At 36.5% G+C, this 16,269-nt stretch overlaps 1 pseudogene; it reads left to right on the forward strand.

The window, feature by feature from the left end:
* Positions 1–3,134: 3,134 nt before the first annotated feature.
* Positions 3,135–16,011, forward strand: LOC140920753 (uncharacterized; annotated as a pseudogene).
* The last annotated feature ends 258 nt before the right edge of the window (positions 16,012–16,269 follow it).

Here is a 16,269-nt window from a genome sequence, read left to right on the forward strand (position 1 = left end):
AGCTGTTCTGCAATGAGATATACAGAAAAATTCGTCCATTCCAAGTGCCGATTGTAACATATTTTTGGCCTTTCTATCAAACAACACTTTCCTTTTGTCATCATCTGTCCATGAGGCTTTTATCTTCATTTCTTCTTTATTGTTGATGATTGTTTTTGGAACATAGGGACCATTTTCTACTGCATCCCATATATCATCTCCTTGTGCCTCAAGATATGCTTGCATGCGTATCTTCCAAAAGTCATAGTGTTCTCCAAAAAAACATGGTGGTTTATTGCAACTACCACCATCTCTAAAAACTGGTTATGCGGAAGCCATTAATAAGTATCGAGGAGCAAATTACCAAAACCTGCTCTGATGCCAATTGTAAGTACAGAAGTGCGCCTAAGAGTGGGGGCGAATTAGGTGTTTAGAAATTTTCTTGTTTTTAGAGATTTAGTGTTTGATTTTTCTGATTTAAGATAGTGTATGGAAAAGATAAATGGCAGAAAAATAAAGAACACAAAGATATTATCCTAGTTCCCCTTATGACCAAGGGTACATCCAGTCCTCTTGCACACCACTAGAGATTTTCCACTATTGTTAGAATAAGTACAAGTCCCACCCTAGGACCTTTATTACAAACTCCTAACAATCACCCTAAGATAGAACACCACTATCTTAGTTTACAAAACTTGAAGAAAGAATACCACTTTCCTCAATTTACAACACTTGAAGAAAGTACACAACTTTCTTCAATTTACAACACTTGAATGGTTTAGCAATATTGATTTTGACTTAGATCAATATGATATAATAGGTGATGTACAATGATAACAATCCAATATAATTTCAAGTACACTAGAGAACGTTTCTCAATGATATGAAAATGTAAAATTTGTACTTGAAATATAAAAGTGAAACTTTGAATAAATCAAAATATTTTAGAAAGTTTGTTCAAAGTCTGTTCAAGGTTTTGTTGTAGGATTGGTTATGTTTGATCTGAAGTTATGGTGTACTTATACTCCATAAACATCTCTTCAAATTCGTGGCCATTGATCCAAGAGGTTTGATGAAGAAATGCAATGATCCGGAACCATTTCAGAATTGAAAAATTGCATTGTTTCTAGGTGTATTCGACTACAGCTTGTGTGTAGTCGAATACACATCCTTTTAACGTTCAGTTTTATTTGAATTTTGAAGCTTGTATTCGAATACACATTCTTGTATTCGAATACAGATGTTTGAAGATGTCCAGTTTTAGCTACTGACTTGTCTGTATTCGACTACAACATGTTGTATTCGAATACAACATTGTATTTTGCCAAAAATATTATTTTCAAACATTATTTATATATTTTTACTTTTTGAAAATCCTTTTGATGCATATGCTAAAATGAAAGGTTCTAATGTGCATTTGAAATATAAGAACATTAGATTGCATCATGTACCTTTACATTATAAAACGTCTAGCATATTTGACCATAGTTGTCTTTGATGTTTGACTTCTTTTTGAGCTTGCAACTTGATCACTTTCCTTGGTCTTTGTCTTCATCAAAAACATGTATTTTACAACATTCTCCACCTTCTTTAGAACATTGTCCTTCTGCGTCACTAGAACGTTCTACTCCTCCTACTATAAGTCCAAAACGTTCTCCAGTTCCCACCCAGCCACCCAAAAATGGCCCCAAAATTTGCTTCTCTCCACTCATTCCATCAACCCTACAAAAAACCTACTCGAAAAAATGGGTCGCGTGACCTATAAGAAGTTGTCGAATTTTCTGGCTTGAAAACTTGCTCATCGAGGGCACTTCCATCAAAACCCACACTGATGCTCTTGGTTGGACCAATTTTCTGCAAATTATTGACTGTTATTATCCGGATGTGGTGAGGGTCTTCTACTATAGTGCCTAAACATTTCCTAAGAAGTCACTCTTGGAGACCACTATCGAGGGTATTGAGATTCGTCTTACTCATGATATTCTAGCCACCATCCTCGACCTCCCAAATGATGGACCTTTTGTCTTCGGCAAGAACTGGTACTCAGTTCTAAATCTGAGCAAGAAGGAGGTGCTTGCTAAAATCTTTCAAGAGGGCTGCAAAAACCATCTGCAAGGTGTTTAACAGCATCACCCGTCACTCTATACTACTGCACTGTGGAAGTCACAAGTACGTCTCTGACAACAATGCTCTGATTATTCATCATCTCCTCACGTGCAAGAGGGTCAACTTACCCTTCATCATACTGCAAAATATGATTGGTACCACTACTAAGGACTACAAGAAAAACATAGTCCCGTATGGCATGCAATTGTCGAAAATATTTTGGTATTTTGAAGTCCCTCTATCCACTGAATCCTCCACCATCAAGATCTCAAAATTTTCTTCAAAGAATGTGTCTCACATGAAGAAACAGTCTTCAGCAAAACACATTCTTATATCTGCAATTCCCTCCCCCTTTCTTAAGAGAAAATGCTCTATTCGCAAATCTAGTGCATCCACAATTGTCCCAAGAGAACAGTCTTCACAACCTGCATCAGATCGTTCTCCACATCATTCTACAAACAATCTGCTCAAGAATGTTATCCACAACCAGCTCAAGAACATTGTCCATCATGCCCAATTCAACCAACCACTAAAGAACATTCTCCATCCACCCCTCCTCATCAACCAGCTCAAGAACGTTCTTCCCAAACATTCTCCCTTCAACCTTTCAACCTACATCACCTGCTGCACCCAGCTTCCCTCCTCACTATAACCCACTCAGTGACATGTGTGCACAACTTCCATTTTACACTTCATCTGTCATGTCACTAGCTTTCGTTTCCCCTCAAAAGATTACTTCCTCCATCTTCAGCATCAGTCAATTTTGGAATTTTCCTAACACTCAAGGACCATCCAGCCGTCCCAGAACATCAGCATTCACGACCATTCCTGCCATTGCCACCTCATTTGCCACTCTATCATCCTTAGGCATTATTGTGGCTCCATCTCGCTCCACTTTTCCCGCAACACCCAAAGACAGCTCATAAAGCCAGTCTAAGTGACAAAAAGTCCAGCAGGACTCCACCAGCCAATCCATCATAGATGCCCTGTAGACTATCATGCCTCGGAAAATCCATCAGGACAGGGAATTTGCAACTCTACGGGAATAGATGACTACCCAGCTTGCTCCGAAGTTAGGGATTGATCATCCTCCTTTGGTTCATCCTCCTTCCTTCCATGTTGTCCCATAACCATCCAAATCATCGTCATTTGAAGGATCTTATCCCTCCCTCACTAAATATGATTAGCTTTACATTTTTTCTCATATTCCTTTTTGATGTGACAAAGGGGGATATTAGTTTAGCTTTATTTTAGTCTAATCTGTAATTTAGAAGTCCTTTTGTAAATTGTACTTCTGCTTATCTCAAAACTATTTGAATTTATGCCAAACTTATTGTATGTATATCTGCTTTTAAATGCAATTAATGAAATGATATTTTGATAAATCTGAAACATATTCGAGGGGGGGGGGGGGGCTATTAAGCTCTCTATGATTGAAATTAGAATCTAAATTAACATATTTGTCATCATCAAAAAGGGGAAGATGGTTGAGGAAAAATTCCAAATTAATGTTTTGATGTAAACAAATAATAAGTTAAAGGACTCTAATTACGATTCTAAATTATGTATTAATTTAACATGTGCTTTTGAGTGTAATAATCCAAGTTAGGTACAAACCAAATGAAAGAGAAATCAATTCAAAGAAAGAGCTAAAAATGAACAAAGTTGAACCAAGAACGTTCTTGACATAGTCTGGAAAACATACAAGACAGTTTCCACGTTCTGTCATTTTCATCAAGCAAGATCGCATCAATTTTTAATGCAAAGAAAGCTCTTGCAAATCACGAACAGATTTCCAGTTCATATTCTAGGAATGTACAACTCTTATATGGGCAAAAGAATCACTCAAATAGATCAAAGATTAAAGAGCACAACTCAAAGCAAAAGTAACAAATGATCATTCTTCAGCAGTGTAACATCAATCTCTAGATTGATAAACATTCTCCAGCTTGTTACACTTGATCTTCAGCAGCAAACATCCTTCTTCAAAATAATTAACAACTATCTCCAGGATGATCAACATCATTCTCCAAGTATGATGACATCAATCCAGAATGATATGAACACTCTCCAGCTTATTGACCATCATTCTCCAGCTTTGTTACATCATTCTCCAGCCTTATTTCATCATTCTTTAACCTATTTTGCAAGATTCAAAAAGCAGTCTTGATATGAATCGATTAAGCACATCTCTGAGATGTTTGTATGTATAAACAAAGGATCATCACAATCAATAATGAAGAATTCCAGACCAGTCAAAGAGAACTCAAAAGGGTTCAAAGACTTAACATTTGTTTAATCATAAAATTTGGTCTTTGGCAAGACTGACAAAACACTTCCAAAGGCTCCTTTTGACTGTCATTAAACTTCCTTGAAGCCTATAAAAGGAACCCCAAGCTCAAGGAAAAATCAGAACTTCAAGTTCTAAGAAAATCCATCAATCACATACACTTCCATACTTGAAAGCTTCTCATTTGCAAAAGAATCAGTTCTGAAGTCATCATCATATATCCAGATCGTATTACTGAGTTCTTTTATCAAGGATCTATTCTCAAACAAGAGTTGAGCATAATCAGATTCAACCAATCTCTCTAAATCATTAGTTCGTAAACTCAAAACTATAAGGGTTGTTTATAGTTTAAGTATTGTTGTAAAAATTCTTTTATGGTTTAAAGGTGAATTGTAAAATCCTCTCAAGATTGATAGGTGACTTGATTGAATCCTTTTTGGATGGAAAGAAAATGCTGCTACAAATCAAGGTTGATCATTACAAAAACTGTGTAAAACCAAGAACGTTCTTTATGTGACGACTGGACGTAGCCCGAGTTGGGTGAACCAGGATATATCTTTATGTGGTATCTCTTCCTTATATCTATTTACTTTCAGTCATTTTGATTATAAAGTTAAATAGATAAACTAAAATTGTGATTTTAACTAACCAAGAACGTTCTCCATTTTCTATTTCCAGAACCAAGAATGTTCTTCGTTTCTGTTTTCATAACCAATATCATTCTTGAGTTATTTTCTTAAGTTCTTAATAGGAAATTTTAAATAGGTGAATTTATAATTCAAACCCCTTTCCTTGTAAATTGACATTGATATTTCATTCATATCTGTAAGACCCATAATTTTAAAGTACCCTTTTATGTATTTTTGGTATATTTTGGATTTTGGCTCGGAGGCTTTTAAGCCAAAGTTAATAATATTTTGGAGTTTTATAATCAAAAAGAGATTTCGATGCCAATTAGAATTTCTCGTCGATAAATAAATTGAATTTAACTGCGGTAAATACTTTACGGTTAATTTAAGGCGTTTCGGGTGAAACGGTAATTTAATAAATATCTAGATTTTGAGATATTTGTTAAGTTATATTTATTATATATATATATATGTTTGCTTGGAGGGAAAAAGAAAGGAAAACTAGAAGGAAGGAAAAGGAAAAGAAAATAGTATATAAAGGAAGGAAGGAAAAAGGAAGAAAGGAAAAGCAAAGGAAAGAAATAGAAAGGAAGGAAAACCCCTCTGTTTCTTCTAGATCCAAACCTCATTTCTCGAAGAGATAGAAGGGAAAGTTGCTCACCACCACGCTACGGTGCTAGTGAACTAATTTGGAAGCGGCGTTGCGAGCGGAGATTTTACCGGAATTACTCGCGGTACCGGAAACGCGCGTTAAAGCTAACGTTGAGGTAAGGGCTCCTTCCAAACTTCTAGCTTGCATTAGGGACTTATCTGTAGTTGTGTGGGAAGGAATTTGTTAGGGTTAAATGTATCGATTTGGGGAAAAACGAAACTAGTGCGTTATGGGTAAAAACCTTAGAGTTAGGTTTTGTTTATAGTGATGAATGTTTCGTGGTAAATGAAATTTGATGTATCTGGGTGTTATGTTGCGTGATTTGTGTTCGTTGTATTTGGTGTGTTCGTACTTGATGTTTGTTAATTGGTGTGGTTGTTGTGAATTATGGTTTGAATGTGAAAGTATGTTTGAATTTGTTTCTGTGGAATTTGAAAACCATTAGAGTTAAACGAGTATTAAAAATGGGGAATCTTTTAATACCTCGGTTTACTTAATGTGTATTTGAGGAAAATGTTTAAGTTAACTGGGCGTTGAGAATGGGGAATCTCTTAATGTCTCGGTTACTTAACTATCGTTTTTGAAAATCGTTTCGGTAAATGAGTATTAAGAATGGGGAATCTCTTAATGACTCGTTTACTGAATGTTTTGCGAGAAAATCGTTTAAGTCAAAAGTATATTAAGAATGGGGAATCTCTTAATATGACTGTTTGCTTAACGTTTTGTTTTGAAAATCATTAAGTTAAATCGGTATTAAGAACGGGGAATCTCTTAATGACTTATTTAATTAATGTTGTTTGAAAGTCGTTTAAGTTAAATGGGTATTAAAAATGGGGAATCTTTTAATATCTGCATTTGCTTAACGATTGTTGTGAATGGAGTCTGTGTATGCTCATGCATTTCATTTGGTAAATTGTGTCGACCCGTGATAGGTGACACCTTGGTAAACTGTACTGACCCGTGATAGGTTGTACGTTTACGATTTACTATTTAGTAATTCGTGTTGACCCGTGATAGGTGACACCTTGGTAAACTGTACTGACCCGTGATAGGTGGTACGTTTACGAGTTACTATTTAGTAAATCGTGTTGACCCGTGATAGGTGACACCTCGGTAAACTGTACTGACCCGTGATAGGTGGTACATTTACGATTTACATTTTTGGTGAATTGTGCTGACCCGTGATAGGTGGCACCTAGGTAAACAGTACTGGTCTGTGATAGGCGGTACGTTTACGATTCCCGCTTTTTCTTTTAGTAAATCGTGTTGACCCGTGATAGGTGACACCTCGGTAAACTGTACTGACCCGTGATAGGTGGTACGTTTATGATTTACGCATTTTAGTAAATCGTGCTGACCCGTGATAGGTGGCACCTCGGTAATTGGTACTTTGGCCTGCGATAGGCGGTACAATTATGATTTACGGCCCTTCGAGGAGGGTTTTGGTTTGGAATTCCGAGTCCATGCATTTTGGCATATACGCATTGCATTAGGGTGCTTGGCACACGAGTCGTGTTTGATTGAGTTTTATGATTGAGTGATTTGAATTTGATTTATCGTGTTAATTGCGTTGAAAATGCTAAGTGTTATGTGTTGATTATTGTGTGTAAGTATGATGGTTATCGAGATCCCAATTGCCGTGGTAATCGCGTAGAAATTGCTAAGTGTTAAGTTGTGAACTTGATTAGGAATGACTTAGGTTAATTCATGAATTTTTGGAAAAATGATCAGGGAAATCGATTTCCCAATCGATTGGATGGAAGTCAGGGGCTTGGCCAAATGAACGAAATCGATTAGCCAATCGATTTTGTAATCAGTTTTTCGAAAATCATTTACGAAATCGATTGCCCAATCGATTGGGCCTAAGTCAGGGACTCATCCATATTCGACCAAATCGATTTGGAAATCGATTGGCCCTTAAGTCAGGGGCTCAGCTATCCTGTCAATCGATTGCCCAATCGATTGAATCAAGCCAGAGTTCAAAATTTCACTAAAAACCTTCAGGAAATCGATTTGGAAATCGATTGGTATTAAGTCAGGGGCTCCGTTATCCTGTCAATCGATTGCCAAATCGATTGATTCAGCCCAGGATTCTATTTTCATTAAAAATCTTCACCCCAATCGATTGCCCAATCGATTGGCTCAGTGAAAATCCTCAGTTTTAGTTGTATGATTAATTGCTCATGAATCTATCCATGTCTTGTTTTATTATGTGTTAATTAGGAGATCGAGAACTGCATTTTACCTTCATTTTATTGGCAATGTACTGTATGAACTTTTCGCATATTGAAAATCCTGTTAAGGTGCATGCTTAGTTGAAAAGTTGTTTTGAGCATTCAAAAACTTAATTGCTATGTGTTAACTGTTATTTTCTGGTTGGTGACCCTTTACACTATTGTGGAAATCTGGGCTTTGCCCTCAGATGAGAGTCAGGACGGCCCTACCGGTTCGTACCCTACGGACAGGAATGGAGATGGGAACGCTTGACTGCAGTTACGTTAGGAGGATCTCACGGGGCGCGTGGAGATTACTCAGGGTGTATAGCTTTTGATAGGATGATCAGATTAGGATGATGTATAGGGACTAGGGGTCCTTCTTTTTGGTTTGAAGTAATTTTAGTTTGGAAAACTGTACTTATACAAATATTATCAGTTTGATATCATCTTTGGATGGGTCCCATGTACCATTTGATGTTATGTAAATGTTTTGGGATTTATAATTGGAGAAACTTTTCCGCTGCGTAAATTATAATGACTCAATTATTTATCCAAAAGCATTTCCTCATTTGTTTTACTTTGTTTTATTTTAATTCCTTTTGAAAAAAAAAATATACCCTCGCTTTGAAAAACGGGGTGTTACAATATCCCAAATTGATCATTGTTGTCTTCTTGTGTACGTCTCACATACAAACTCTTGAGGAAGTTGTAGGTTCTATTGAAAAGGAACATTTGGTTTCATCCTCTACTCCTACTTTCAACATCTCTAACCTGGTCAAGATGAGGTATAGTGTCCCCCAATCATTGCATTCGACCCAACTCCAGAAGAACCCGAAGTACTGAAAGTGGATTTGTGGCTGCACTTTTAGAGTTTGACGACACTTTCTCTCCCATATTTGTAGAACACAACAAAGAAGTAATTCTAGAATATCTGGCCAAGTTGCGACCCAATGTGATTTCCTCTGCCCTGTGTTGAATAGGTTTTTGCAAAGAAAAGGAAGATAAGGGCTTCATCTATGTGCATTGAAGAGGATAAGGATGTCACACCCAATGAAGAGGATAAAGAAGTCACCAGAAGAAGCAAATAGATCATAGGAAAAGAAGAACACGCGCCCTTCACTAAGTTGAACTATACAACAGAGGAAGCAAATGGATTAAGAGGCAACAAAATAAAAGGACAAATCAGATGAAAGGAATAACACGCTCCCCTCACTGTGTTGAATTGTACATCAAAGGAAGCAAGCAGATCAAGAGGAAACATAATATAGGATTTGAATATCAATCAATCATCAAACACTTAGATTTTATTTTGAACTCAATTGTTATATCTTTCTAATTGTGCTAAGTTTGTGAGCAATACTGTAAGAATCCTCCAATGAGAGTAAACCTAGAAATAGAAACCAAACACTTGTGTAACATGGCGCGATAGTGGCTTAAATCCTCAATGACTTGTGGTTTTCAAATTGGATGTTGAGAATACTTAACTTGTGAAGTTAAGTGGTTATAATTTGGTTTGAATTACTAAATTAAATCCTTATAGGTTAAATGACTGGATGCGACAACCAGGTTGGTAGTGAACCAAGACAAATTACTGTGTTATCCATCTTCCCTCTACTTACTGCCTCGATTTTTACTTGTTCTATTTTCACTATTTGTTAGCCCAAAAATTTCTTAAAAACCAAATACACAAACCCCCCATTTCTTGTGTATTTTCCACTCACAACGGAAATTGAGTTCATACTCTAACTTTTCCCTCCTCACTTTCCCCTTTGACTCTGCTACATCCTCTATCCCTCTAGAAAGATCCCCTCCACTCAACACCCCGCACCTAGCTTCCTTGAGCTTTAGACCTTCCTTACCTCCCTAACTGCCAAAATCACTCACACCCGAACCCAAAACGGTTAAAGGCTAGAACCTAATAATGTCTCAAGCCCATGGAACAAGTTCCTTTCTTTTGTTACTGATCATAGCATTTGGGCACATAATTTTTTAGCTTGTTATAAAACTTTGGGTCGAAATTGAATTATAATTTTATTATTTGCATTTTGACCCTTGCTCGCTCTACAGTCATAACTTGAGCTCTAGATATCGGATTGGCGCACGCTAGCAGGTGTTAGAAAGCTAAAAATCAGAGCTACAACTTTGGTGTTGGATAAAAAGCCCAATGTCGAACTTTACTCGGCCTAAATTGCAGGTTTCATAATCTAGACTTTTGTAATAGTTTTAAATAGCGGGTCACTTGTTTTTAAACCCAAAACCCTAAAGCCCGAGTACTATATATTGGGAGTTTTCTTTCATTTCTTGAAGAAAAAAAATTTAGGATTCAGATTGATATAAGAAATAAACACTTTTAATTTTAATTTTATGGAAGGCTAATTTTATAAGATTAATCCACGAGTTTAGAGTTTCATCAACACCTCGAGATTCAGGTTACACTATCAATAGGATCGATTAAATTTATTTGACATAATTTAGTTTTGGTTTCTAATTTAATTGAATTATAATTCTGCGACGCTTGATCGTTAACTGTAATATTTTGATGATTGTGATGCTTAATCTAGTCAAAGAAACCGAATTCACATATGATTGATTACGCTTATGTGATCAATTCTATAGTCAAATAAGAATAGAATCACAAATTAGAAATTAAACTCATTGATAGAATATGTGTTAGGTCTGAAACTCGAACCAGTAGATTAATCGTTTTGCTCATCTGTTAAAACAAAAATCTAAAAAAAACCCTTTCTAATTTCAACTTTCAATTTGGTTAATATTATTATATCAGAAGTCCTTGCGCAACGACTCGAGTTATCATCTCTATTTACATTTTATCAATTGTATTTGACTCGTGTGTGACAACGAATTAAATTGGCGCCGTTGTCGGGGACTCTCTGATAACAGTATTAACCAGTTTTAGAGTATTACTATTCATCCTAACAATTGTTTATTCATGTTTTGTTGCTTTACAGGTCGGATAGGCTTGTTGCTATCTCTTAAGCACGTTGCTAGTAAAAAAAACCTGATTTTCAAGTGGTTGTCTCAGATTGCCCCGAAATTTTGCCAAAAAATCTTAACACAACTTGCGGCACCTAATGTCAATTATAATGCATTGTGTATCACATATCCTAAAGTTACTGTACCATTTGAACTTAAATATGGTTTAATACACTTGCTTCCAAAGTTTAATGGTCTTGCAGGTGAGGCTATAACGGCTCAAATGCTTCCAAAGTTTTATAGGTGGTGATGATAGCCCTCCTCCAGGAGGAAACAACAGATTGTTAGTAGAGGCTATAACGGCTCAAATGCAAAGAATGTTGAGGGAACACACTAAAGATTTACATGCTAGAATTGAACAGTTAGAAAATCAAGAAAATCATGGTGATGACGGAGGTAGAAGGAGGAGAAGAGAAGCTGAAGGTGGTGGTAGAGGAGATAGAATAGAGGGAGTGAAGCTTAAAATACCATCATTTCAAGGAAAAAGTGATCTGGAGGCCTACCTTGAGTGGGAGATGAAAATTGAACAACTCTTTACATGCAATAGTTACACGGGAGAGAAGAAGATAAAGGTGGCAGCCATGGAGTTTATTGATTATGCACTCATTTGGTGGGACCAATTACAAAAAGAAAGAGTGAGGTATGAAGAATCAATGGTGGATAGTTGGGTGGAGATGAAGAGGTTAATGCAGAAGAGATTTGTTCCTTCTTACTATCATAGAGACCTTCACAATAAGCTTCAAAGGCTCACACAAGGTAGCAAAAGTGTGGATGATTACTATAAGGAGATGGAGGTTTGCTTAATTAGAGCAAATATTAGTGAAGATAGGGAAGCTTCTATGGCACGTTTCTTACAGGGGCTGAATAGTGATATAAGTGATGTTGTGGAATTACAAAATTATGTGGAGTTGGAGGACTTAGTGCATCAAGCTACTAAGGTAGAACAACAACTGAAAAGAAAAGGTGTTAGAAAGAATTCTTCTAACTTTAACTCCTATAGTTGGAAGGATAGAAATAAGGAGGGAAGTACTTCATCAAACACATCCATGGTTGCACCTCAGAGAATTCAAAATAAATTCAATGATGCTCCTAAGAAAACAAAAAGTAGTGAAATTAAATGTTTCAAATGCTTGGGAAGAGGTCACGTAGCTTCTGAATGTCCAACTAAGAAGACCGTGTTGCTTAAGGAGAATGAAGATATTTCTAGCGGGTCATCTTCTGAATCAGCTACATCTAGTGATGAAGAGAATGAGGAAGAAGTTGCTGAGGGACGAGACTTGTTCATGGTTAGAAGAATGTTGGGCAGCCAATCAAGAGACATGGATGAAACACAAAGGAAAAATATTTTTCATACTCGATGTCTCATCCAAGGTAAGTTATGTTCTTTAATTATAGATGGGGGAAGCTGCACTAACGTTGCAAGTGCAAGAATGGTGTCAAAAATGAACCTAGTGACTAAACCCATCCAGAACCATACAAACTTCAATGGCTTAGTGAGGAACGCGAGCAAACTGTGAGTGAGCAAGTGGAAGTGAATTTTTCTATTGGGAAGTATGAGGATACGATTATATGCGATGTAGTTCCAATGGAGGCTTGTAATTTACTTCTCGGAAGGCCATGGCAGTATGATCAGAAAAGCAACCGTGATGGTTATACAAATAAGTTCTCTTTTATACATAATGAACACAAAATTACTCTTGCTCCTTTGTCTCCAAGAGAGGTTGGTGAGGATGAATCCAAAATGAGAGAGAAAAGAAAAAAAGAGAGAAAAGAAAAAAGAAAGTGAGAAGAAAGAGAGAAAAGAAAATGAGAATGAAAAGAAAGAGAGAAAAACACACAAAAAATTCATAAAAGAAAAAGAGGTTAAAAAGGCTATGCAATTAAAAAAGCCAATGCTATTGCTTTTGAGCAAGGAGAGTGACTTAAAGGTTGCAGATCTTACTAATTATTTTCCTAGTGAAGTTGTTTCTTTGTTGCGGGATTTTGAAGATGTAATTCCCAAAGAGGTTTCTCAAGGCCTACCACCTATAAGAGGGATATAACATCAAATTGATCTCATTCCAGGTGTTTCATTGCCCAACAGGCCAGCATATAGAGCTAACCCCCAAGAGACCCAAGAAATCCAAAGGCAAGTTGAAGACTTGATGCAAAAGGGATGGATGCAAGAGTGCCTAAGTCCATGTGCAGTCCCCGTTATTCTTGTACCTAAGAAAGATGGAACTTGGAGGATGTGCACCGATTGTAGAGCCATCAATAATATCACGGTAAAGTATAGACATCCCATTCCTAGATTAGATGATTTGTTGGATGAATTGCATGGTGCTTGTGTGTTTTCAAAAATTGATCTTAAAAGTGGATATCATCAAATTAGGATTAGAGAAGGATATGAATGGAAAACAACCTTTAAAACAAAATATGGCTTGTATGAATGGTTAGTCATGCCCTTTGAATTAACAAATGCACCTAGCACTTTCATGAGGTTGATGAACCATGTGTTAAAGGAATTTCTAGGGAAATTTGTTGTGGTCTACTTTGATGACATTTTGATTTATAGCAAATCTTACGATGATCATCTTTTGCATTTGAGAAGTGTGTTGGAAGCTCTTAGGCGTGATAAATTGTATGCAAACATGGAAAAATGTGTTTTATATACAAATCATGTAGTTTTTCTTGGTTTTGTTATTAGCTCACAGGGAGTGCAGGTTGATCAAGAAAAGGTGAAAGCTATTCAGGAGTGGTCAACTCCACAAAATATGGCTTTTATGAATTGGTTGTCATGCCCTTTGGACTAACAAATGCGCCTCGCACTTTCATGAGGTTGATGAACCATGTGTTAAGGGAGTTTCTAGGGAAATTTGTTGTGGTCTACTTTGATGACATTTTGATTTATAGCAAATCTTACGATGATCATCTTTTGCATTTGAGAAGTGTGTTGGAAGCTCTTAGGCGTGATAAATTGTATGCAAACATGGAAAAATGTGTTTTATATACAAATCATGTAGTTTTTCTTGGTTTTGTTATTAGCTCACAGGGAGTGCAGGTTGATCAAGAAAAGGTGAAAGCTATTCAGGAGTGGTCAACTCCTAAGAATGTTAACGCGGTGAGAAGCTTTCATGGCTTAGCTAGTTTCTATAGGAGGTTTGTTAAAGATTTTAGTACATTAGCTGCACCTTTAAATGAAGTGATTAAAAAGAATGTGGGATTTAAATGGGGTGAAAAATAAGAGCAAGCATTTGCTACCCTCAAAGAAAAATTGACTCATGCACCTATTCTTTCATTGCCCAATTTCTTTAAATCTTTTGAAATTGAATGTGATGCATCAAATATGGGGATAGGGGCTGTTTTGATGCAAGAGGGGCATCCCATTGCTTATTTTAGTGAGAAACTTAATGGTGTTGCCCTTAATTACCCTACATATGATAAAGAATTGTATGCATTAGAGAGAGCACTACAAACATGACAGCACTATCTTTTACCAAAGGAATTTGTAATACATAGTGATCACAAATCATTGAAGTATTTAAAGAGCCAAGGTAAGCTCAACAAGAGACATGCCAAGTTAGTTGAATTTCTTGAGCAATTCCAGTACGTGATCAAGCATAAAAAAGGTAAGTCAAATGTTGTTGCTGATGCACTTTCTAGAAGGTATGTTTTGTTCTCTATTCTTGAAACTAAGTTTATTGGTTTTGAGGCAATTAAGGAATGGTATGAACATGATCCCAAATTTTTTTAAATATATAAATCTTGTGTGCATGCTGCCCAAAATGGGTATTTTAAGAATAATGACTATTTATTTAAAGAAAAGAGGTTATGTGTGCCGAAAGGTTCCATTAGGGATTTGCTTGTGAAGGAAGCACATGAGGGGGGATTAATGGGACATTTTGGAGTACAAAAGACTTTAGACATGTTGCATGAACATTTTTATTGGCCACACATGAAACGTGTTGTACGCAAATTGTGTGAAAGATGCATTGTTTATAAGAAATCTAAGTCTAAAGTTATGCCTCATGGTGTGTATACTCCTTTACCAATACCTAACTCTCCTTGGATTGATATTTCTATGGATTTTGTTTTAGGTCTTCCTCGGTCTAAGAGCGGAAAAGACTCAATTTTTGTGGTGGTGGATAGATTCTCCAAGATGGCTCAATTTATACCTTACAGGAAAGTGGATGATGATTGTCACGTGGCAGATTTGTTCTTTAAAGAAGTAGTTAGACTTCATGGTGTACCTAGAAGCATTGTGAGTGACCGAGACACTAAATTCATTAGTCACTTTTGGAGGATACTTTGGGGTAAGCTTGGAACTAACTTCTCTTTTCCACGACTTGCCACCCACAAACTGATGGTCAAACTAAGGTAGTAAATCGAACTCTTTCTTCTCTTCTAAGGGTTGTAATCCAAAAGAATATTAAGACATGGGAAGAATGTTTGCCCCATGTTGAGTTTGCCTATAATAGGGTTGTTCATAGCACTACTTGTTATTCTCCCTTTGAAATTGTTTATGGTTTTAACCCTCTCACCCCTCTTGATTTAATGTCTTTGCCAAATAGTTCTATTCTAATTCATTAGGATGGGAATGCTAAGGCTGAATATGTTCGAAAATTACATGAGAAGGCAAAGGCAAAAATTGAAAAGAAAGTGGATAGCTATGCTCGACAAGCTAATAAAAGAAGGAAAAAGATTGTGTTTGAACCTGGTGATTGGGTTTGGGTTCATTTAAGGAAGGAAAGGTTTCCTTCTCAAATGAAATCTAAGCTTCAACCAAGGGGAGATGGACCTTTTCAAGTGCTGTCCAAAATTAATGATAACGCCTACAAAATAGATCTTCCAGGTGAATATGGTGTTAGTCTTACTTTTAATGTGGCTGATTTGTCTCTTTATGATGCAGCTGAAGAAGATTGTAATTTGAGGGCAAATTCAGTTCAAGAAGGAGGGAATGATGAGGACATAGAATGCATAACCAAGGAAGAAAGCCTAGAGGATATTCAAGGTCTTGGAACCCCAATGACAAGAGCAAGGTCAAAGAAGGCGAAGGAGGTTCTAAATAACTTGATAACCACTTTATTTGAAGCAAGTACAACTCATGAAGAATTGACGCCCAAGATAGTCAATTGCTTAACCCAAATTGAAGAAGTTAAGGAATGAAGGCGGCATCTATGTGTTATGAAATTTTAATATTAGTTTTAATTAAAGTAATAGACTGAATTAATAAGAAATTTGGGTTTAACTGTAAAAATTTCAGTTGGGCCAAATTTAGAGAACTTTTTAGGAGTTGCCATTATAAAAGGCAAACCCTTATTTTTTATGAAGGCAGATTTTGAATTTTATTTTTGTGAGGCTTTGCTCTCTAGAGTTCTTGAAAGAATTCATCTTGAACTTATCAAGGTTGTTAATCCTTGTGGC

This window comes from Cicer arietinum, chromosome 6 (assembly GCF_000331145.2).
Source record: "Cicer arietinum cultivar CDC Frontier isolate Library 1 chromosome 6, Cicar.CDCFrontier_v2.0, whole genome shotgun sequence".
NCBI classification, from domain to species: domain Eukaryota; kingdom Viridiplantae; phylum Streptophyta; class Magnoliopsida; order Fabales; family Fabaceae; genus Cicer; species Cicer arietinum.